Below are 24,055 nucleotides of genomic sequence, written 5' to 3' on the forward strand. Positions count from 1 at the left end.
ATTTGCTGGATACATGCAACAGTAGATAAAGGAAAATTTAGAGTTTTAAATGGTGCTAGAAACCTGGAAAGGTTGAAAACTTAATGAACTAAGCATCCATCTCATGAAAGTAGAAAAGTAACAGCAAAATAAAAGTAGTTAAAAAAAAAAAAAAAGTAGAAGAAAGGGAATAAAGACCACAGAAGAAATTAAGTGGCATAAAAAATATACAACAGAGGGATTCCCTGGCAGTCCAGTGGTTAGGACTCCAAGCTTCCACTGCAGGAGGCCCCGAGTTCGGGGAACTAAGATTCTGTAAGCCACGTGGTGCAGCAAAAAAAAAAAAAAAAAACCAAACAACAACCCCAAAGCAAAGCAAAACAAACCAAACCAAACCAAAACACCAAAAGTATACAACAGAGAAGACCAACAAAACTGCAAGTTGGTTCTTTTGAAAACACTAATAAGATATCTTGTGATGCCGATCAAGAAGAAAATAAGACAGGAATAAACAATATCAAGGGACTTCCCTGGTGGCACAGTGGTTAAGAATCCGCCTGCCAATGCAGGGGACACAGGTTCGAGCCCTGGTCCAGGAAGATCCCACATGCCACAGAGCAACTAAGCCCCTGTGCCACAACTACTGAGCCCATGTGCCATAACTACTGAAGCTCGTGCACCTAGAGCCAGTGCTCTGCAACAAGAGAAGCCACTGCAATGAGGAGCCTGCACACCGCAAGGAAAAGTACTCGCTGCAACTAGAGAAAGCCCACAGCGCAGCAAAGACCCAATGCAACCAAAAATAAATAAATAAATAAATTTTTTTAAAAAACAATATCAAGAATAAAAAAGGGACATCCAACACATGCAGCAGACATTAGAAAGATAACGAGGATATTATTAAGTTTAAGCAAATAAATTTTAAAATGTAGACAAATTCCTAGAGGATAGTAACTTACTGAAACTGACTCAAATAGAAAATAGAAAGTTCAATAATCTTATAACCATTAAAGAAATTGAGTTAGTTGCCAAAAAATTTTTCATCAAAGAAAACTGCAAGGTCAGATGTCTTCACTGGCTTCATATAATAAACAATAACAACCTTTCACAAACCCTTCCAGAGAACAGACAAGAAGGTACGTTCCCCAAACATTTTATAAAATTACTCTAACTTTGATAACAAAACCAGGCAAGGATGAGACAAGAAAATTATAAACCAGTCTTACTCATGAACATAAACACAAAAAGTTCTAAACAAAATAACAGCAAACCAAACTTAGTAGTAAATACAAAATGCAATTTACCACATCAATAATTAAAGAATTAAATTAGGAAAAGCATATATTCGCCTCAACAGATATTCTTAGCCAACTATGAACAGAAGGGAAGTTCCTTACTTGATAAGAAGTATCAACAAAAATCACAGTTAATTGTAAAACCTTTAAAGCTTTCCCTCTGTCTATGAACAAAAACCAGGATGCCCACCACCACTTTTATTCAACATTTTATAGACTCCTAGACAGCACAGAAATGCAAGAGAAAGAAATAAGAGCTAGGATCACGTAGGAAGAAACAACATTACATACAGATAAAGTAAAAACTCCAAAGAATATGCAGATAATTAACAGAATTACATGCCAGAGTTTAGCAAGATTACTGGATATGATACAGAAATCAATTGTATTTCCATATACCCAGCAAGGAATGGTTAGAAAAAGCAGTCTTCAAAAAAGCAATATTTACACTAACACATTCAAACACATGAAATCCACCAACTAATAATACATGTAATAAAAATTTCTGGGGCTTCCCTGGTGGTGCAGTGGTTAGGAGTCCACCTGCCAATGCAGGGGACACAGGTTCGAGCCCTGGTCCAGGAAGATCCCACATGCCGCAGAGCAACTAAGCCTGCGTGCCACAACTACTGAGCCTGTGCTCTAGAGCCCACGAGCCACAACTACTGAGCCCACGTGCCACAACTACTGAGCCCACGTGCCACAACTACTGAGCCCGCATGCCTATAGCCCGTGCTCCACAGCAAGAGAAGCCACCGCAATGAAAAGCCCACACACTGCAACAAAGAGTGGCCCCCGCTCGCCGCAACTAGAGAAAGCCCACGGGCAGCAATGAAGACCCAACGCAGCCAAAAATAAATAGATAAGTAAATTTATTAAAAAAAAAAAAATCTGTAGGGAAAATTTTAAAGTTTACTGACAAATATTGACTATTTGAATGTAATGGATATTTTTCCATGTTTACAGATTTGAAGACAATTTTATAAAGATGCCACCACTCCTGAAACAGATCTACAAGTTCAATGCAATCCCAATCAAAATTCAAACAGACTTTTAAGATAAAATTTGACAAGGTGATTCCAAATTTTATACAGTAGCCAAAAGGGCCAAAATAGCCAAGACCCTCTTGAAAAAGAACAAGGTGGGAGGCCTTGCTCTACCCAATAAAGACTCATTATAAAGCTAATTTTACTTAGGATAGTATGGTATTTATGCAGGAAGAGACAAATCTAAAGAACATGTTAAGTAAGAGCCCAGAAACAGACACACACCTACATAGACACCTGATTTAAGACAAAAGTGGCATTTCAGAGCACAGGGAAAACTGTCTTTTCAATAAATGGTACTAGAACAAATAGAGGGAAATGAAATGGACTCCTGCTTCACTCCTTAGGCAAAAATCAACTCAAGGCAAGCCAAACACCTAACTTTGAAAGGAAAAACTATAGTTTTTAGAATCAGAGAAAGGAAAAATTTCTTAAGTAAGATATATAAAGCACTAACCATAAGGAAAAAAGTAATAAATTTGACTACAGTAAAATCCAGAACTTCTGTACATCAAGACACCAAAGAGTGCTGTACACCTGAAATTAACACAATACTGTAAATCAACTACACATTTTAAAAAAAGAAAAAGAAAAAAGGAAAAAAAGACACCAAAGAGAATGATAAAAACAAGCCACAGAAAGGAAGATATTTTTAACATGTAAAAAGGACCCAAATCCTGGATTATATAACTGCTACAAATTAAAAAACAAAAAAACCAATCTAAAAGAAAAATGGGCAAAGACAAGAACTTCACGAAAAAGAAATCCAATGACCAATAAATATCTGAAAAAAGGTTCGATCTTATAAGTAATCAGGGAAATGCATATTAAAACCACAGTAAGAGGGGCTTCCCTGGTGGGACAGTGGTTAGGAATCCACCTGCCAATGCAGGGGACACGGGTTCGAGCCCTGGTCCGGCAAGATCCCACATGTCACGGAGCAACTAAGCCCATGCGCCACAACTACTGAGCCTGCGCTCTAGAGCCCACGAGCCACAACTACTGAGCCAGTGTGCCGCAACTACTGAAGCCCACGCACCTAGAGCCCGTGCTTGGCAACGAGAGAAGTCACCGCAATGAGAAGCCCGTGCACCTCAATGAACAGCGGCCCCTGCTCGCCGCAACTAGAGAAAGCCCACGTGCAGCAACGAAGACCCAACACAGCCAAAAATAAAAATAAACAAAATAAATTTTTTAAAAAAACCACAGTAAGATACCACAACACACATACAACCCTGGGGAAAAAAATTAAATCTTATAATACTAAGTGATAAAAATATGAAACAATGGGAAAATTTAAGTTGGTACAACTGTTTCAGAAAACACAGATCAGGGACTTCCCTGGTCGTCCAGTGATTAAGAATCCGCCTTCCAATTCAGGGGACGCAGGTTCGATCCCTGGTCTGGGAACTAAGATTCCCACGTGCCACAGGGCAATTAAGCATGCTTGTTGCAACTACTGAACCCGTGTGTTCTGGAGCCAGCTTACCACAACTAGAGAGAATCCTGCATGCCGCGACGAAGAGCCCACGTGCCACAACGAAGAATCCCACATACCACAATTAAGACTTGACACAGCCAAAAATAATAAATAAATAAATATTTTAAAAAAAAAGAAAGAAAACACGGGTCATATATAGAAAAACTGAAGATACCCTTACTTTATGGCCCAGCAATTACATTCCACTGTATATACCCTAGAGAAATTCATGTATATGTGCACAAACTATGTACATAAGAACCTTCAAATAACACTGCACATATTACCCCAAATAGGAAATAACCCTAATCTTCACCTGTCCAAACACGGATGAAGGAGAATACGTTCATGGTCTGTTTCTACTCACATCACTTCTGACACCAAATGTACAGGATTTTCCACACCAACAACCAGTTCTCCAACTCTCCCAGACACCAAATGGGTGTTCACAATTCGATTCAATTCAGACACTACCCAGAGTTAATGTCAGACTCCACAGGTTTACAGGCGCAGTCCCGCAAGAGTGCTCTCACTGCAGATGCCAGTCTCAAGTACTGGATACCCAGGTTACCCACACTTCTGTCCAACTTGGGTTCAAATCAGGGGCTCCCAGGATCCCACCTCAGGTTTGATTATTTGCTAGTAAGGTTCACAGAACACATGAAAACAGCTTACTTACCATTACCAGTTTATTATAGAGTAAACAAGTCAGGAACAACCAAAGGAAGAAATGTGTAGGGCAAAGTTGGGGGTGGGAAAATGCTCGGAGGTTCCATGGCTTCTCTGAAGTACCACCCTCCCAGCACCACAGTGTGTTCACTAACCTGGAAGCTCCCTGAACCCCATCATTTAAGAGTTTTTACAGAGATTTTATTATATAGGCATGGTTGATTAAAACACTAGTCATTGATTAAAAAGTATGAAATAATGCCATTTGCAGTAACATGGATGGACCTAGAAATTGTCATACTGAGTGAAGTCAGTCAGAGAAGAGAAAGAGAAATAGCACATGATATCCTTATATGTGGAATCTAAAAAGAAATGATACAAATGAACTTATTTACAAAACAGAAACAGACTCACTGACCTAGAGAACAAACTTATGGTTACCGGGGGGAAGGGTGGAGGGAAAGTTAGGGAGTTTGGGATCAACATGTACACTCTCCTGTATTTAAAATGGATAACCAACAAGGACCTACTGTATAGCACAGGGAACTCTGCTCAATGTCATGTGGCAGCCTGGATGGGAGAGCAGTTTGGGAGAGAATGGATACATGTATACGTATGGCTGAGTCACTTTGCTGTGCACTGAAACTATCATAACATTGTTAATCGGCTATATTCCAGGGACTTCCCTGGTGGTCCAGTGGTTAAGACTCCACGCTCCCAATGCAGGGAGCCCGGGTTCAATCCCTGGTCAGGGAACTAGGATCCCACATGAGGCAACTAAGAGTTCACATACCGCAACTAAAGATCCTGCATGCCACAACTAAGACAGGGCTCAGCCAAATAAATAAATGAATATTTTTTAAAAATCAGCTATATTCAAATATAAAATAACAAGTTTTTTTTAAAAAGAGTTTTTACGGAGATTTTATTACATAGGCATGGCTGATTAAATCACTGGTCATTGATTAGCTCAATCTCTAGCTCCTCTCCCTTCCCCAGAGGTCAGGGGGTAGGGTTGAAAGTTTCAAACCTGCAGTCACACCTTGATCTTTCTGGCAACCAGCCCTCATCCAGAAACTATCTAGGGATCCCAGACAACAGTCATCTTATTAGCATACAAAAAGACAATGGTCTGGAGATTCCAAGAGTTTTAGGAGTTGCATGACAGGAACCAGGGACAAAGACCAAATGTTTATTTATTATACTGTAGTTCATTCAATGGAATTCTGTACATCAATGCCAATGAACGAATTAGAACCATAAAAAATGGATAAAGCTTAGAAACATAATGTTAAGCAAATGGAGAGACAAAAATACATACAACGATTCCATTCACATAAAGTTCAAAAACATGAAAAACTAAACTACATTGTTTAAGAATGCTTACATAACGGGTATAACTTCAAAGAAAAGGAAAGGATTATCAAAAGTTAGGATAGTGGTTACTCATGGAGGGAGGAAGAGATTTATGATAAGGGAGAAGTACACTGGGGACTTCTGGAATACCAGCAACATTCTAGTTTCTAACGTTGTGACTGGTTACACAAGTGTTGGTTTTACAATTATTTGTTAAACAATCATATACGATTTATGCACTTTTTTCTGTGTTATTTCACAATAAAAAAGAATCCACTCCCCACATATTTTAAATACATTTTCATATCTGTATTATACATGGTATGTGAAAAATAAAGAACACCTGCATTATGAATAGTATGTGGGGTTTTTTCTTACCCACACGTGGCAAATTATGTGAACACAAGAAGTTCAACTTTTTAGTGATGCCATAAAAAAATACAAGAGCTATACTGTCCTTTTGCATTTGCCAATGTATAGGCTAAATTAAGGACACTGCCCTAACTCATTAAGGGATATGGGGAAAGCGTTAAGACTGTAAAAGAAAACAACAAACTATAAAATATGGTTTTTCAAATTTCCACCATCTGTGAATCACTTAATGGGCATTGCACATAACATGATCAATTTATGTAAAAAAATATACATTGCATTTAAAAACACAAGTAAAACATTTAAAAATGAATAGTAAGATATTCCTATCACTGAGATAGATGACTGCACACTCTCACCATTGTATGTATACCCAGTTTATTTATTTTGCTTCTTATTTGAATTAAATTAGAAAATCTTAATTCAATTATAGCTTATCAGGAAGGCAGCAATGTTTGGTAGTGGCTCTATGACAGCGGTCCCCAACCTTTTTGGCACCAGGGACCACTTTCCTGGAAGACAATTTTTCCACGGACGGCGGTGGGGGGATGGGAGGGTAGGGAATGGTTCAGGCGGGAATGCGAGCGATGGGGGGAATGGTTCAGGCGGTAATGCGAGTGATGGGGAGTGATGGGGAGCAATGCGGAGCGGCAGATGAAGAAGCTTCGCTCCCTCGCCCACCGCTCACCTCCTGCTGTGCAGCCCGGTTCTTAACAGGCCACGGACCGGTACCAGTCCACGGCCTGGGGGTTGGGGACCCCTGCTCTATGAGATAGTTATGGATATGTACATAAAATCTTAGAGGCGTTACCTTCAAATATTTCTGAATTTGAGCATTTCTTCATTGTATTCCTGCTACCATCCTAGACCAACCATCATCTCTTGCCTGGATTAGTGAAATAGCCTCCCAAACTGTCTCCAGCACCCCTCCATCCTGCCCCTTCACACTATTCTCAACACAGCAGCCAGAGTGATATTGAAAAAGATCATCTTACCCCTATGCTCAGAACTTGCAACAGCTCCTATCTCAGAGAAAAGATAAAATCTTTACAATAGTCCACGAGGCACTCTAATATCTGGTCCCCTATTTCTTCTCTCCTACAACTCTCCTCTCTGCTACTGTCACACGAGCCTCCTTGTTCCTCAAATACATCATGTTTCTCACTCAGAGGTTTTGCTCTTCTGTTTTCTCTGACTGGACTGTTCTTCCCCTGGATAGCTGAATGACTTGCTTTCTCGCCTCCTTCAAGTCTTCATTGAGAAGGTAACATATGAGTAAAGTCCTCCCTGATAACCTAGTTATAACCACAACTTTCTCTAACTCAATTGCCTATGCACTTTACTTATTTTCTTCTTAGCATGCAGTACCATCCAAAATACTGTATATTTTACTTATTTATTTTATTGTCTATGTTTCCCCACTAGACTATAAAATTCATGAAGCTGGGATTTATCTGTTGGGTTCATCCTTGCATCCCCAAGCACCTAGAACAGTCCTGGAACAAGGAGGAAGCAGTTCTTCACTGTGGAGTGTCTTCGGTATTCTGTAATATACTCAAGAGTACACAAAAATAGACTCAAAATTAATATTTTAACCTAAGAGGTACAACAGATTTTTAATCCACTCTTGTTGCATTCATTTTCATTTAAAGTACTTAGAAATCATCTTAAATGTGCCAAATAATAAACCATTAATTTCTTTCTCTGAGGGAAGAAAATCACGTGTACATATTTTCAGAACGGTTCTTCAGAGCAACATGTTTTTTAGACAGACTGAAACACATTATTATTTTAAGTACTTTTGGGAAATACAGTTCATCTCTACTTGCTAATTTAAAATACTGGCCTTGGGCTCAGCAGAGCGATTTGGCTAGAGATGAACCTTCTTATCTATGCAAAACTGAAGAACTGAATGAAGTCATAAAAGTAGAGACTGAACTGGGATAATGCATAGAGCAAAGAGAGAAAAAGAGAAATCATGAGGGCCACAAATACTTAAACAGGAAACAAAAGGTCAAAGGAAAACAACAGATAAGTATAAAGACTGGTAACAGAAATAAGGAAATAGGATATCCTAAAATGGAGATGTCACTATTGTCAGAAACTGCAGAGATTACACAGGATGAGGACTGAAAAAACTCTAGATTTAAGACCTCATTTGTGATTATTTTAATAACTTTACTGAGATCTAATTAACTTATTATAAATTCATCCACTTAAAGCATACAATTTAGCTGTTTTTGGTATATTCAGAATTGTGTGACCATCACCACTACCAGATTTCAGAACATTCTCATCACCCCCCAAAGTAACTCTACCCATTAGCAGTCACTCCTCATTCCCCACCCCCAGACCCTCATTAGTGATTTAGATAAGTATGGAAAACTGAAAAAGTAAGGAATTAGAAGTAAAAAGGGCATATTCTTTGACAGTAAAAGGAACTAGGTAGACAGGAGGAGGTGTCAGGAATGGCTGTTTAAAATGGGAAAGGATTTCAACATGTGGTAGGTTGAAGAGAAGGATTCAGGGCACAAAGACTGAAAGGCACAAGAGACAGGAGATAAATACTAGCTCAGATACTGGGTAGAGTTGAAAAAGAGAATCAGAAGCATAGTTGGAAGGGTCTGACTTGGAAAGGAAGAGAAACCTTAGGAGACTGAGGTGATAGAGGTAAGAAACTACTAAGTCAATAACTAAAAATGGAGGACTGGGAAGAGCCAATGATGGAAAGCAGATTTACCTTTTTTTTAATATAAATTTATTTATTTATCTATTTATTTTTGGCTGCGTTGGGTCTTTGTTGTTGTGCGCGGGCTTTCTCTAGTTGCAGCGAGTGGGGGCTACTCTTCATTGGGGTGCGTGGGCTCTAGGCGTGCAGCCTTCAGTAGTTGCGGCACGTGGGCTCAGCTGTTGTGGCCTGTGGGCTCTAGAGAGCAGGCTCAGTAGTTGTGGCGCACGGGCTTAGTTGCTCCGCGACATGTGGGATCTTGCCGGACCAGGGCTCGAACCCATGTCCCCTGCATTGGCAGGCAGATTCTTTACCACAGCACCACCAGGGAAGCCCAGATTTACTCTTCACTATCTAAACTTTGGTGGAGTTTTAAATATTTCATCATTTGCAGGCTATTTTAAAACAAAGGTGATAAATACGTAATAGAGGGATTTTCTCTTACGAGGATATACAAAGTGGCAAGAGACTGTCACTCTCATGCCAACAATGAAAAACAAGGTAAATAAGCTAAAAAAAAAAAAAAAATAGTTTTAAGACATCAGAGAGTAGAGGACATAAAAAACCAAATAAATTAAATTCCAGAAAGTGATAAACCCTTCACAGGAGAAGCAGTCCCATCACTACTCTCAACCCTGATACAGCAGGAGGAGGAGGAATGCACTGTACACAGGAATAAGGAGAAATAAGCCAGACTTTTAACAGTCACATGCAGGCTAGCATGACAGATTACAATTCTAAGAAGTGATAGAAGCAAGTCTGAGTGGTCTAAAACACTAGATTAAGAATTACAAGGAACCCCAGACACAGAACAAGTCTGTACCCACCCACCAAATCTTTTCCATGGGTCTTCACTAAAGGCACAGCTAGCACAGTGAAAGCTGGGGACATGGCAGAAGAGCTGAAAGAGATCCCCTGTGAGGTTCATGGGCCTCCCTGAAGTACAAGGCAGCCACCGCCCCTAAAAAAGACCGGGGAGGTGAGCAGGGAGAAATCCATCATAGCACTCCAAGCTTTCAGCTACCAATGGCTCAGGACATAGCAGGAGAGATGAGAAAAAGCCCCCCAAGGCATTCCAGGCCTTTACCGACTGTAAGAGAGCTGCCCTCCAGAGGCTGGGGTAATGGAAGCAAGACAGAGATCTCATGAGACACAGAAAGCAGGACTAGAGAACAAAGAAACTTCCCAGCAACCTAAAAAGCTGGCAGCTAGGCTGCAAAACAACTCTCTGGAATCAAGTCAATGCTCAGATCCCAAATCCTGCTAAAGAGAAAGTTATAATTCTGCCCCAAAGTAATTCAATGTAGTGTTGAATCGAATCAAATTAAAGCTGCAACAAAGCACAGACCCATTTTACTTATAAATCAAACTTTCTCAATTTAACGGCCTGACAGAATAAAGGGCATTTTGGAGGCAAATATTAAGTAAATAATAAGTAAACTTCAGTATCTACTCTTGTTTTATGTAAGTTGTCTGGCATATAATCAAAGATTATAAGACAAACAAGAAAATGTGGCCCATGGTAGAAGAAACAGTCAAAATAAGCAGACACAGAGATGGCCCAAATGTTGAAATTGTCAAATAGGAATTTTAAAGTAATTAGCATGAAAATGCTAAATTTAGCACAAAAGGTAGATGATATACATGAAGCAGAGGAGGATTACAGCACAGTAGTACAAATTATTAAAAAAAAGAACCAAAAAGAAATGTTAGAAAGGAAAAATATATCAGAAATGAAGAATTAATTAGATGGACTTAACAACAAAGAAAAGACTGGTAAACTCAGAAACAAATCAAAAGAAAATATTCAAACTAAAAGAGAAAAAAAGAGGGGGAGAGGTAAAATAGCATGCCTGAGTTCTATGGGACAATTTCAAATGGTGTAACATACATGTATTTGGAGTCCCAGGAGAGGATAGAGAGACTGAACAGAAGAAATATTTGAAGAGAAAATGGCCACAAACTTTCTATAAGTGAAGAAAGACATCACCAAACAAATCTTAAGTTGCATGAAGACAAAATAAGAAAAATATACCAGAGAATTAACCTAGTGGGGTTGCAGAGTAATACAGATTAAACAACTACCTGAAAGAAACAGCTTCAGGTTTTACTAACATTGGTGGAGTTAAGGTCAAATCAATATAATATCTAGGGACTTCCCTGGTGGCACACTGGTTAAGAATCCACCTGCCAATGTGGAGGACATGGGTTGGAGCCCTGGTCCGGGAAGATCCCACATGCCGCGGAGCAACTAAGCCCATGCGCCACAACTACTGAGCCTGCGCTATAGAGCCCACAAGCCACAACTACTGAAGCCCGTGTGCCTAGAGTCCCTGCTCCACAACAAGAGAAGCCACGGCAGTGAGAAGCCCACACACCGCAACGAAGAGTAGCCCCCACTCGCCACAACTAGAGAAAGCCTGCGCGCAGCAATTAAGACCCAACACAGCCAAAATAAATAAATAAATAAAATTTTTTAAAATATACATATAATATCTAGAGAGTCTGTTCCTAAAGAACCACGGAGGTTTCTATAATAATTTCACTTGTACAATTTAATCATTTTTCTCCAAATTTAGATACGTTAAAAGTGCAGTTATATTTCTAGGTTTAGGGTTATGCCACAATAAAACTTCCTTATTTCAACCTAACGTAATTTTTCTGTGTGGATTTTTAGTGAAATGGTTTTTGACAAGAATTAAGAATAAGTTAAACCACCAAGCTCAATTATCCAAAATCAAAAATCTTCTCTCAAAAAAATAATAATCCTAAAACCTCCATCTATCAATATGAACTTTTATAATTAAACTTAATATACCGCCAAGGAGGGGAAAACTAGTATATTCAATTATTAGGCGTAATAGGAAGCCAAAGGTGTGTTTTATGCAAAGACATTTACGTGATTTGCGTTGTTCAAAGATCTCTATTTGCTCTATGGAAAACAGATGTAATAAAAACAAAAATGGAAACCAGGAGGCCAATTAACAAATAACTGAAATGGTACAGGAAAGAACCAGTAATAACTTGAATTAGGATGACAGCAATGGAAATGTTAAGTGGCTTGATTTAAACAAGCAAACAAAAAAGATAAGTTTAGACAGTAAATAAAATATGGGGAAAAAAGTAATGTAATAGAGAATGACTTAGATGGGGGATAATATTTTTAATAGTAGAATGAGGGAAAAGATGAAATTGGAACCATAACCTGGACATAAGAAAAGAGTGAAGTCATGGGAAAAGCTAAGAAAAGAGCCTTCCCAAGGTTCTTCACAAGTTTAAAGATGTATGGGCCGAGCCTGGCTCTCGCATTCTTTAACCTCTATACCACACTTATAATTATGCTTTGCCCAATACTATAAGCAATTAATAAAGGGCTTAATTCTCCCATTTTGACAAAAATCAACAGCTACACTGTAGTCTAACAAGCACGAGCAGTCATTATACCACCTTCAGCTCTTACGAGCAGCATTCTACACATAAGGGGTTCACAACCAGAGCATTCATCCAGAACAACTTTCTATATCTGCTTATGCGTATCACTGTATGTGTCTGGGAAGGGGACAAAGGGGGGGATACTGTCACAGCAAGAGGTTCCTGTTCAAAGACATTTTACTGACAAAGCAGTTTTCAATCTAACCCAGAATCCCAACAGTAGTACTGCTTTGTGAAGATAATTACTGAACTTTGGACTACTTTATTGTCCATTCATTTAACATGAATCATTAAATATACTCTGACATTACCCCAATTCCAACATGGCAAATAACAGTAAGCTTCTGCGCTGTTATGGTATATGCCTCCATTTCCAACATGGCTTAAGGTAGGAAAAAATAAAACTGGATTGCAACTGAGAATCACCAAAGAGGGAATAATAATGAAAAACTGACATGAATACTGCTGGAATTTTTCTCCTAAACTCCATCAATTTCTATGGCTAACAAAATTCTATTTTCACTTGACATCAAATACATGAAATTACTAGTTTTATAGAACAACAGTGATAACAAAGAGAAGAAAATGAAGTAGCAGCAGGACCCAAGCTCAAATATCAGACCTCCCTCTTATTAACTGTGTATTCCTAAACAATTTACTTAATCTGCCTTTGTCTTAGTTTTCTCATCTGTAAAACACAGATATCTTACAGTGTAGTCAGGGTTAAATAAAATAATATACATATATTCTTAGTATATAACAGGCATAAAAAAATACATGTATTACGGGACTTCCCTGGTGGTGCAGTGGATAAGACGCTGCGCTCCCAATGCAGAGGGCCCGGGTTCGATCCCTGGTAAGGTAACTAGACCCCACATGCATGCCGCAACTAAGAGTTTGCATGCCAAAACTAAGGAGCCCACATGCCGCAACTAAGGAGCTGGCAAACCGCACTAAGGAACCCTGGTGTCGCAACTAAGGAGCTCACTTGACACAACTAAGGAGCCCATGTGTTGCAACTAAGGAGCCCGCCTGCTGCAACTAAGACCCCATGCAACCAAAAAAATAAACATTAAAAAAAAGACATGCATTACACCTGTTCAACTATTGGAACAACCATCAGTATGTTCCTACCTTTTTTTTTTTTTTTTTTGGGGGCTGCATTTGGTCTTCACTGCTGTGCGTGGGCTTTCTCTAGTTGCAGCGAGTGGGGGCTACTCTTCCTGCAGTGCACAGGCTTCTCATTGTGGTGGCTTCTCTTGTTGCGGAGCACAGGCTCTAGGCGCGCAGGCCTCAGTAGTTGTGGCTCACAGGCTCTAGAGCACAGGCTCAGTAGTTGTGGGGCATGGGCTTAGCTGCCCTGCAGCATGTGGGATCTTCCCAGACCAGGGCTCAAACCTGTGTCCCCTGCATTGGCAGGCAGATTCTTAACCACTGTGCCACCAGGGAAGTCCCATTTTTTAAAAAATATTTATTTATTTATTTTTGGCTGTGTGGGATCTTAGTTTCAGCATGCGGGATCTTTCAGTGCAGTGTGCAGGTTCCAGAGTGCGTGGGCTCAGTAGTTGCGGCGCGTGGGCTTAGTTGCCCTGTGGCATGTGGGATCTTAGTTCCCCAACCAGGGATCGAACCCGCGTCCCCTGCATTGGAAGGCGGATTCTTAACCACTGGACCACCAGGGAAGTCCCTGTTCCTACCATTTAAAAAGGCAGCTTAGGGACTCCCCTGGCGGTCCAGTGGTTAAGACTCTGCGCTTCCACTGCAGGGGGCGCAAGTTTGATCCCTGGTTGGGGAACTAAGATCCCACAAGCCGCGTGGCATGGCCAAAAAAAAACCAGGCAGCTTACTGCCAATAAGCACATGAAAAGATGCTCAACATTATTATTCATTAGGGAAACACAAATCAAAACCACAATGAGAGACCACTTCACACCTACTAGAATGGACTATAATTTTAAAAAAGGATAGGGACTTTCCTGGTGGCGCAGTGGTTAAGAATCCGCCTGCCAATGCAGTGGACACAGGTTCGAGCCCTGGTCTGGGAAGATCCCACATGCCACGGAGTGACTAAGCCCATGCACCACAACTACTGAGCCTGCGCTCTACAGCCTGCATGCCACAACTACTGAAGCCTGTGTGCCTAGAGCCAGTGCTCTGCAACAAGAGAAGCCACCGCAGTGAGAAGCCTGCACACCACAACGAAGAGTAGCCCCCACTCACCACAACTAGAGAAACCCTGCGCGCAGCAATGAAGACCCAACGCAGGCAAAAATAAATAAATATATTAGTTTAATTTTATATTAATTAATTAATTAAATAATTTTTGGCCACGCCACACAGCTTGTTGGATCTTAGTTCCCCAACCAGGGATTGAACCCGGGCCTCAGCAGTGAGAACGTGGAGTCCCAACCACTGGACCACCAGGGAATTCCCCACAATTTTTAAAGGCTACATTCCATTTATAGTTATTATAGACTGTTGACTATATTCCCTGTATTGTGCAATATATCCTTATAGCTTATTTTATACCTAATAGTTTGTACCTCTTAATCCCCTACCACTATATTGCCCCTCTCCCCTTCCCTCTCCCCACTGGTAACCACTAATTTATTCTCTATATCTGTGAGTCTGTTTCTTTTTTTGTTATATTCATTAGTTTATTGCATTTTTAGATTCCACATTTAAGTGATATCATATAATATTTGTCTTTCTCTGTCTGACTTATTTCACTTAGCATAATATCCTCCAAGTCCACCCATACTGTTGCAAATGGCAAAATTTCCTTCTTTTTTATGGCTGAGTAGTATTCCACTGTGTGTGTGCGTGTGTGTGTGTATATATGTATATATATATATACACACACACACATATATACATACATATATATATATATATACTATATCTCTACCAATTCATCTGTTGATGGACACTTAGCTTGCTTCCATATCTTGGCAATTATGTAGAGTTATAGAGACAGAAAGCAGATGAGCAATTACCAGGAGCTAGGACGAAGGGGAAAGGGTAGTTACTGCTTAATGGGTACAGAGTTTCTGTTTGGAGTGATGAAAAATTTTGGAAATAGTGGTGATGGTTGCATAACATTGTACATATAAAGTCACTGAATTGTATGCTTAAAATTGGTTAAATGACAAATTTCGTTATATATAATTTATAATAAAAGTCATTAGAAAGTCATCATGACAGAAATCTTCACACAATTTCCAAACAAAAAACTTCATTCTAGAATCTTGTGTTTTTGACAATTAGCAAATATAGTTTACACACATAAAAAAAATAATAAGGGAAGCCAGGTCCAGAGTTTATGGGAATTCTCTGTACTACCTTAACAATTTTTCCGTAGTCTAAAACTGTTCTAAAAATTAGTTTGGTTTCTTTCTTTTAAAGGGTTTATTGAATCTCAAAACATTATGCTAAGTGAAAGAAGCCAGACTTAGAAGGCTATAGGTACCGTACGATGCCAATTTATATGACATTCTTGGAAGGCAAAACTATAGAAATGAAAAAGAAAAATCAGTTGTTGCCAGAGAGTGGAGGGTGAGTGGGAGGGAACAATTACAAGGGGCAAAAGGGCACTTTCTAAAGCGACTGAATTACTCCATATCTTAATTGTGGTGGTGGCAGTTACACACTGTCACTATTTCTCAAAATTTATAGAGCTGTACACCTAAAACAGATACATTTTACTATAAGTAAATTATATATCAATAAATCTGACTTAAACAAAACAAACAAGCAAAACAAACAAAAACATGACATGATGCTGTAACTGTTCAGGTTTTTTTTTTTTTTTTGGCTGCATTGGGTCTTCGTTGCTGCGCGCGGGCTTTCTGTAGTTGCAGCGAGCAGGGGCTACTCTTCGTTGCGGTGCGCGGGCTTCTCACTGCCGTGGCTTCTCTTGTTGTGCAGCACAGGCTCTAGGCGCGCAGGCTTCAGTAGTTGCAGCACACGGGCTCAGTAGTTGTGGTGCACGGGCTTAGCTGCTCTGCGGCATGTGGAATCTTCCCAGACCAGGGCTCGAACCCGTGTCCCCTGCACTGGCAGGCGGATTCTCAACCACTGCGCCACCAGGGAAGCCCCAATGTCATGTATTTTAATACAGGCAGAATTCCAGTCTGCTAAACGTCATCATGAGATCCAGTCAGATGAAACCAGGCTATAGTCTCGAAACAAAGAGCACATTTCCCAACTCAGCGCTATAGTCTAAAAAACACTTACACACTAAACTAAAAAGAAGGGACTTCCCTGGTGGTGCAGTGGTTAAGAATCCTCCTGCCAATGCAGGGGACACAGGTTCGAGCCCTGGTCTGGGAAGATCCCACATGCCACGGAGAAACAAAGCTCGTGCACCACAACTACTGAGCCCGCGTGCCACAACTTGCCACAACTCCTGAAGCCCGCATGCCTAGAGCCCGAGCTCCGCAACAAACAGAAGCCACCGCAATGAGAAGCCGGAGCACCGCAACCAAGAGTAGCCCCTGCTTGCCGCAACTAGAGAAAGCCCACGCTCAACAACGAAGACCCAACGCAGCCAAAAATAAATTAAAAAAAAAAACAAAACTAAAAAGAAGAGTCAGAACAGTTATAAATTACATTATGAACACATATAAAGTGACTTAATAAATCAATCTGGTTATGGCTACTCATAGCAGTATGGTTTTGTTTACAGGTAATTAGGTCTCCTTCAGAGTTTATGGGGGGTGGGGGATACCTGCTTTGCATAATTTCCAAAACTGCAAATAACACATTTGAAAAAGTGTTTTCCTGTTCCCTAATTAGGCAGGTATTTAAGTGCACGTATCTCTCCCATCAACATCCATGTTCTTTTCCCACCTCACCAGAAGGTAAGTACCTCTTACCTTTGATTTCCTTCTATTGTCTCCTCTCATATTCCCCACCCCTTTATCTAGAAGGACTGCCTTTGCTTTTTCCTCTCATTCCACAGTAGAACTTTAACAATACTTAACGTCTTCCTGCTTCTACTAGTACTTTCTGAAAGTAAACTGCCAATTTCAGTTTTTATAGGAAAATACTCTTTTAAAAAATGACCTGTTTCAATTAGAATTACCCATATTGCAAATTTTTTAACCAATTTTCCTTTATGAACACTGCCTATTCTTTTCTCATAGTAAAATTCTTATCAAATCCCTACTCATTTCACAGCAGGAACTCACATTACTCTACTGCTTATTATAGTCAACAACCTCTCTTTCCATACTCTTAGCCACGTCTTCCACACTACTCAAGCCACAACAAGTTCACAGCACATGCTAAGAGTTCCTGAATCATCCAAATAATATAAAAGTTCTGACCACTGGCCTCTAAATTTATATTGCAGATGTCTATTTATTCTCATTTCCTACTTCACCTCTGTCTTGCCTTTATCTTTTTAAATAAGCTTTGCAAATCCTTCCTTAAAGCTATACTTTTTCTCTTATCTAAGTTTTTCCCCAAGTTGTTCCCTGTACACTGAAATAATTCTCTCCTTGACACTTCATCACCTTCTTCCTACAGTAACAGTTTAAGATCTAAACCCTCTACTCAAAAAACCAAATATCTTGCCTAGTTAACGCTCATCTATTTTAAATGTAACTATACTATCCCTTACATTTTTTCTTTCCCATTAATAATTTTTTAATAACTAAACTACTTTCTGCTATATGTATTGCAGTTGGTCTCTCCAAGTTGGAATATAAATTCCTTAAAGGCAGGAAGTACCCACTAATACACACTCCAAAATCTGTTAAGTGCTATGTATCTAAACACTGAAGTACCATAGAAGAGATGCAATGAAAAGAACTCTAGGCTTAGCATTGTAAGACACTGTAAATTCAAGCAATACCTCTAATGTATTATCCTAAACAAGTCACAACCTCACTGGGTCTCATTTTCCTCTTCAAGAAAATGAGAAAAATACCTGCCCCATTTATTTCAGAGAATAAGGTTTGGGGGTGAGGGGAGCATTACTTACTCTATAATCATCAATCAATACAAATGTAAGGATATAATTTATCATTTTTTAAAATTTTTTAATTTTATTTTATTTATTTATTTTTGGCTGCATCGGGTCTTTGTTGCTGTGCGCAGGCTTTCTCTAGTTGCGGCGAGCGGGGGCTACTCTTGGTTGTGGTGCGCGGGCTTCTCATTGCGGTGGCTTCTCTTGTTGCAGAGCACAGGCTCTAGGTATGTGGGCTTCAGTAGTTGTGGCTCACGGGCTCTAGAGCACAGGCTCAGTAGTTGTGGTTTATGGGCTTAGCTGCTCCACAGCATGTGGGATCTTCCTGGACCAGGGCTTGAACCCGTGTCCCCTGCATTGCCAGGTGGATTCTTAACCACTGTGACCAGGGAAGCCCACTTTATCATTGTTAGTCATAGTTATCATGACTAAATAAGCCTCTGTTTTTTTTTTTTAAAACCAAACTCAATGCGCAACAAATTAAGTGAATCAGCACTGTACATCATTTATTTATCAATAATGTAACTTTTGTACTATAAGACTAACAGAAAGCCATATGTGTAACAGTAGGGATGTTCATTTTATAGTATCTTAATTCATTCTCAAGGCTAAAAGATAAATATGCTGCTAAACCAATAATAACTGCCTTCTAATCTACTAAAATCAAGAGTGTTTAAAAACCCCATTCACTTTTGTACCCAAATAGCTGAATTAAAAATTTTAAGAGATCCAAAATGTAGTTTAAAATTATACAAATCTCCATTTTTAACTGCTTAAAATGTCCATGTGCACTATCTCACTGTATTTTGAATCCATCACATGTTATAAATAACAGACTGCAGAGACAAGGAGAGATACAAAGTATATATAAAAACACAAAATAAAGATATTTCAAAATGTGACTGCACCAGACACAGGGAAAACAAAGTTTCTTCTAGTCCCAACCAAAACCCTATGAACAACCTGAAAGATCTCCTACAGCAACATCATTTTCAAGTATGACTATAATTCCAATCAAAAGAACATCATGTATGACTACTATCAAAATGACTAGAAATTATAAATTACTACATTTATACATTTCTCATAGGAGTTGCTTTTCCTTTTCAACCAGGAATCCAAGACAGAAAAGCAGAATTTTCATATGCTAGATCTGCATTGTCCAATATGGTATGTACTAACCACAAACACCTATTGAGTGCTTGACAAGTAGCTAGTCCAAAGTAAGATATGTTGTAAGTGTAAAATGTTCACCAGATTTCAAGATTTACCAAGAAAATGTACAATATCTTACATACGTGGCTCTCATTTAATATTTCTACTGGACATCATTGATTTAGATGTAGTCCAACTCTCAAATGAAAAAAACAAGATACCAGAGGTATTAAACAGCTTGGTAGTATCACAGCAGGGTCTGGAAGCTGATAACCTCTATCCTGCCCTCATTAATAAAAGGAATTCACCCTTTGAGACTCAATTTGAGCATCTCTGTCCTCATGAGATGCACTCATTCCCTCTCCATCTCTCAGCCCAGGTGATCACATCCTTTTTAGTGTTTTGGATCCACAACCCTTACATGCCCTTATAACCATACTGTTATAATTTGTGTTTGTCTCCCCCAGATGGACTAGAGAACTTACTGGGGACAAGCATTCATTCATTTTTTTTTTCTCATTCATTTTTCTATTACTAGAACCACTGCTGTCCCAGACACCCCTATAGGCCCTCTGAAAACAATATCTTCCATACGGTCAATTCTTAGCCTTACTCAGGTACAACTAACAAATTACATCATGTACTGTGTGAATGAACTGCACTAAAACATTCACCTTTATCATTTACCTGTCTTAAATTATTTTTGGAATATGGCAAATACAATAAAAATGGATAATTTATATTATCAAAGAAACACAAGTTACAAAGCATTAAAAAAAAAAAGAGCTTCACCCTGCTGCTCTGAAAAGTTTGGTCTGAGGCTCTGATAAGAACTCTGAACTCTTGGGAAATTCAGTACTCTTGGTTAGGTATAAGTTCATTTATTGAATGTGCTTACTAAGTGCAAAAACATTGGGCTAGATTAAAGAAGGATTCCTGGACATGGAAACTGATGCAGCAATCTCCAATTAATTGAAAATTTTAGAACCATTTACAGCAGAAGAGAAAAACAAAGAATCATATGCTTAACATACAACTAATCATATAAAGTTATAGTTTCTAGAATTCCTAAATGCAAGCATGCCAACTTTTATATTCCATGAAACAGAAAAAGTCGTGAAACCTATGGACGTAAACACAACAGTGCTTGCCAAGAAAAACTGCAAGCAACATTGCATACAAAACACAAATCACAACAGAGATTTTCATAAGAAAAAATTGTTTTAGAATCTATTAATTTAGGCAAAATTACTTGAAGCAGTTCTATATGTGCTTTGTACCTATGTAAAATCACTCTTGAATTAGGTTTGAGTTAAGTAATTCAGTCAAAATGCTTTTCAGTACTCAAAGACTGCGGTAATATTCAACAAGCAGTTATCTTCGACGGTACAGACCTCAACCAAGGCACTTCGGTCTAATTTGCTACTATGAATAAGAGCATCAGCCCCAGCCCTGGCAGAGTTGCTGAGAGGTGTCTTATGTGGAAACCTAACCACAAGCCAAGGAGGCAAAGGTACAAAGTCTCTCCTGGAATCAGTGTTCCTGGAGCCCCCTACAGCCGTCCCTCTTTTTATACTACGTCTTCACCACTCTTCTAAGAATAGCTTTCTTTTTTCTGCATCTCTTCTAATCTGTAGTTTTGCTGCTCCAGTATGTAACACAATTTTCCCAACAGAACTTTTCTGCCTGATACCCACCTGGAAAGATTTTAGGGTACCTCTTTAACAAGTAATCTTGTTCACAGAGAAAGGCCTCCTTCCTTACACCCAATTCAACACCCACTGTTCAAAATAAAAATATAACTACAACCTGAACTTCCATCAGGCTAATACAGGGAAAGAACTACCACAGGTTCTCTCTTCCACGTTCTTTATCTCCAGACTTTATTCCTCACTTACTTTTCTCCTTCCTCATTTCCCTCCTCAATCCCTGCTCCCCCAGAAAAAATTCCACAGCTGGAGAATCTCGTTCTTAAAGCCAAACCATTTAGTGAGGATAAATAAGCATGCGCTTTTTTCCCTTCAATTATTTATTGTTCCTCCGTCATTCAGGAAGAGTTAAGCAAATATTTTTAATCTGACCGCCCTCCCAGAAAGATGATGCGCTAAATACACACTGAAATAATACTGTCTTCCCCGAAGCAAGTGGATTCGCGGCAAAAAAAAAAAAAAAAAAAAGCAACCGGGGTGGGGGTGGGGTTGGAGAAAAAGGATCTTTCGCCCCCAAAGCCGGAGATGGGACAAGGAGGCGAAAAGCAGCGGGGGTGGGGGGATGCGGGTCACAGCTGAGAAGTGCAGCACACACAGTCGCCAGAATCCAACAATTCGACCAGAGGGTAGGACCGGCCATCGCGGCTCCGGCCAGGTCCCGAGAACCAGGGGGTGGCTTCTCCTCCCCTCTTGGGACAAAACTAACTCCCAGGCGCCCCCCCACCTCCGCCCCCGACGAGAGGGTCCTGGTGGGACGCAGGCACCTTCGGAGGGGCAGCTGGCAACGGCCTGGATGGAAGCAAGGCCCGGAGGGAGGTGAGTCGATTAGGTCAGCGCCGAGAGTACGGGATGGAGGGTCAGAAGCGGGCACCCGGGGGACTGGGGGCCGCGGCAAGAGACCCTCCCAAGACCTCCGGGGCCCTTCGCCGCCTTTGCAGAGCAGGGTCCCAGGTTCCGGCCCCCGCCGCACCTACCGCTCCTCACCTCACGCTGCCTGAGCCTCTGCCTCCACCGCAACCCAAGCCTCCACAGCCGCCACGGTCCGAGCCATTTTCCACTCAGCCGCCTCAGCCGCTGCCGAAAGCATCGGCGGACTCTGCGGCCAGCCAAGCAGAGACGTCACTTCCGGCCGGTTAAGCACCGCCTTCCGTGCCCAGACTTCTTGCGGATTGGCTGGTGTGGACGGCCTACCTGAGGAGTGGGCGGGGCTTGGGCGCGTCGCGTGAGGCTCTAGCTGGGGGAGTAGGGGGTGACTCCGGCTCCCCGGGAGGAGTGCCATGCGGGTTTAGGACGTCTCTCTGTGCAGCCCCAGACCAGGGGAGGGGGTCTCCGGGGACCCCAGTCGGCCACCTTTCAGGCCCGGCGTCCGAATTCCCCACCCCCGCCCCCAACCTCCGAACTATTCTATTGTTCCCGTGCCCTCTCCTGGGACTCTGCACTCGCCTGCATCCGGGCTGCAGCTCCCAGATTCGTGGTTTTGGCCCCAGGCCCGAGGAGATTAGTTTGTGATTGGAGGACTGAAAGGAACAGGGAAGATATAAAATCGTTCACTCCAACCAGCGTTTACCGAGTCCTCACAGTGCATCAGGTGCTGCGGGGTGTGTAATTAGTAGTCCGCCCATCACGTGGATCGTTTAAAGTGCTTTCACATCAGTGTCTCATCTAATCCTCACAACAGCCAGGTGAGGAAGATGGCCCAATAATAACACAGCCAGACGGCTCTTTTCTGCATTACAAAATATCTTCACATACAATCTCCATAATAATACCTTCCGCATGAGAATTGAATGAGATTATGCTTGTAGAGTATTTAGCCCTCAAATGTTAGATTAAAAAAATTACATGACCATGTTAAGCAGATAGGAAAATTAAACCCATTTACAGATGGTGAAGCTGGAGGCATGATTCAAACTCAGTTCTAACTCTAATCCATAGTATTTTTGTCCCTTAAGCAGTAAGAGAACAGCTCCTTCCAGAGGTTCCCAGTCTAATGTGATAGACTAGTATGGGCTGCAATTCTCCGACAAAAAAAAAAAATTGTGAGAAAGCTGTAAGAGAAGTAAACACTCACCTCCAACAAATAGTGGAATATAAATCCGATTTTTCTTTCTTCTTTTTTTTTTTTTTTTTTTTTGGAGGGAGGATGTGAAGTGGATGAAGCCCTCTAATCACTGTAATAAACATGCCTATGCCTCCCAGGAAATGAGACTGGCTGGAGTTGCTACTCTATGAAGTCTAGAAGCAACTATATGATTATTCCTTGTGGCTGTGGCTACCAACTCTTGTTCCACCCACCCTTCCTACTCCTAGTTTTCCACCAACTCCCCTCCTCCCCCCATGTACACACACTTCCAGGCAGGCTTTACACACCCTCGAAGAATGTCCCTTAGGAATCCGCTTAGTGCTACAGCATTGTTCTGCTTTATCTTCTGATCAAAGGAGGAATTTCTAGAATTGGCAGCTCTTTCAGGAGATTAAAAGGGGAGGGGAAAACCAATTGTCTCGGGCTGGTTTCCTAGCTTCTGCCCCAGAATTGAGTGTGCCTTCCTTCAGAAAAGAAGGACGGGGACTTGAGAGAACACTGTGTCTTGAGGGAAGATTATCTGTTTGACTTTTTTGTATCCTTCTTACATTTTTCTTAGAAGAAATATTTTCTCTGGGTCCCAGCAGCAGAGGGCCCTTGCTTGAGTGAGTTCCTTGTTGCAGTTCAGACTTCATTATTTTATTACTGTTTTATTATGGCTCTTGAATGGCCAATACTTGAATGGCCAATACTTCATAGGCTCTGATCAATCGGAAGGGTCCCAATAAGAGGAAGAAAGGGAGCTTGACGGTTCTCTGGATTCCAAAAAAGCAGCAT

General features: G+C 40.6%; 1 protein-coding gene across 1 annotated transcript in view; it reads right to left on the reverse strand.

Moving 5' to 3' along the window:
* The window catches only part of PIK3C2A (phosphatidylinositol-4-phosphate 3-kinase catalytic subunit type 2 alpha), a 102,713-nt gene extending 80,428 nt beyond the window's left edge, over positions 1 to 22,285 (reverse strand). Inside the window, exon 1 of the mRNA XM_068554606.1 lies at positions 22,180 to 22,285. The gene's annotated coding sequence lies outside the window, so the exon portion shown is untranslated. The remainder of the gene's footprint in view (positions 1 to 22,179) is intronic.
* Between the last annotated feature and the right edge of the window lie 1,770 nt (positions 22,286 to 24,055).

Source organism: Eschrichtius robustus, chromosome 11, assembly GCF_028021215.1.
Source record: "Eschrichtius robustus isolate mEscRob2 chromosome 11, mEscRob2.pri, whole genome shotgun sequence".
Lineage (NCBI taxonomy): Eukaryota > Metazoa > Chordata > Mammalia > Artiodactyla > Eschrichtiidae > Eschrichtius > Eschrichtius robustus.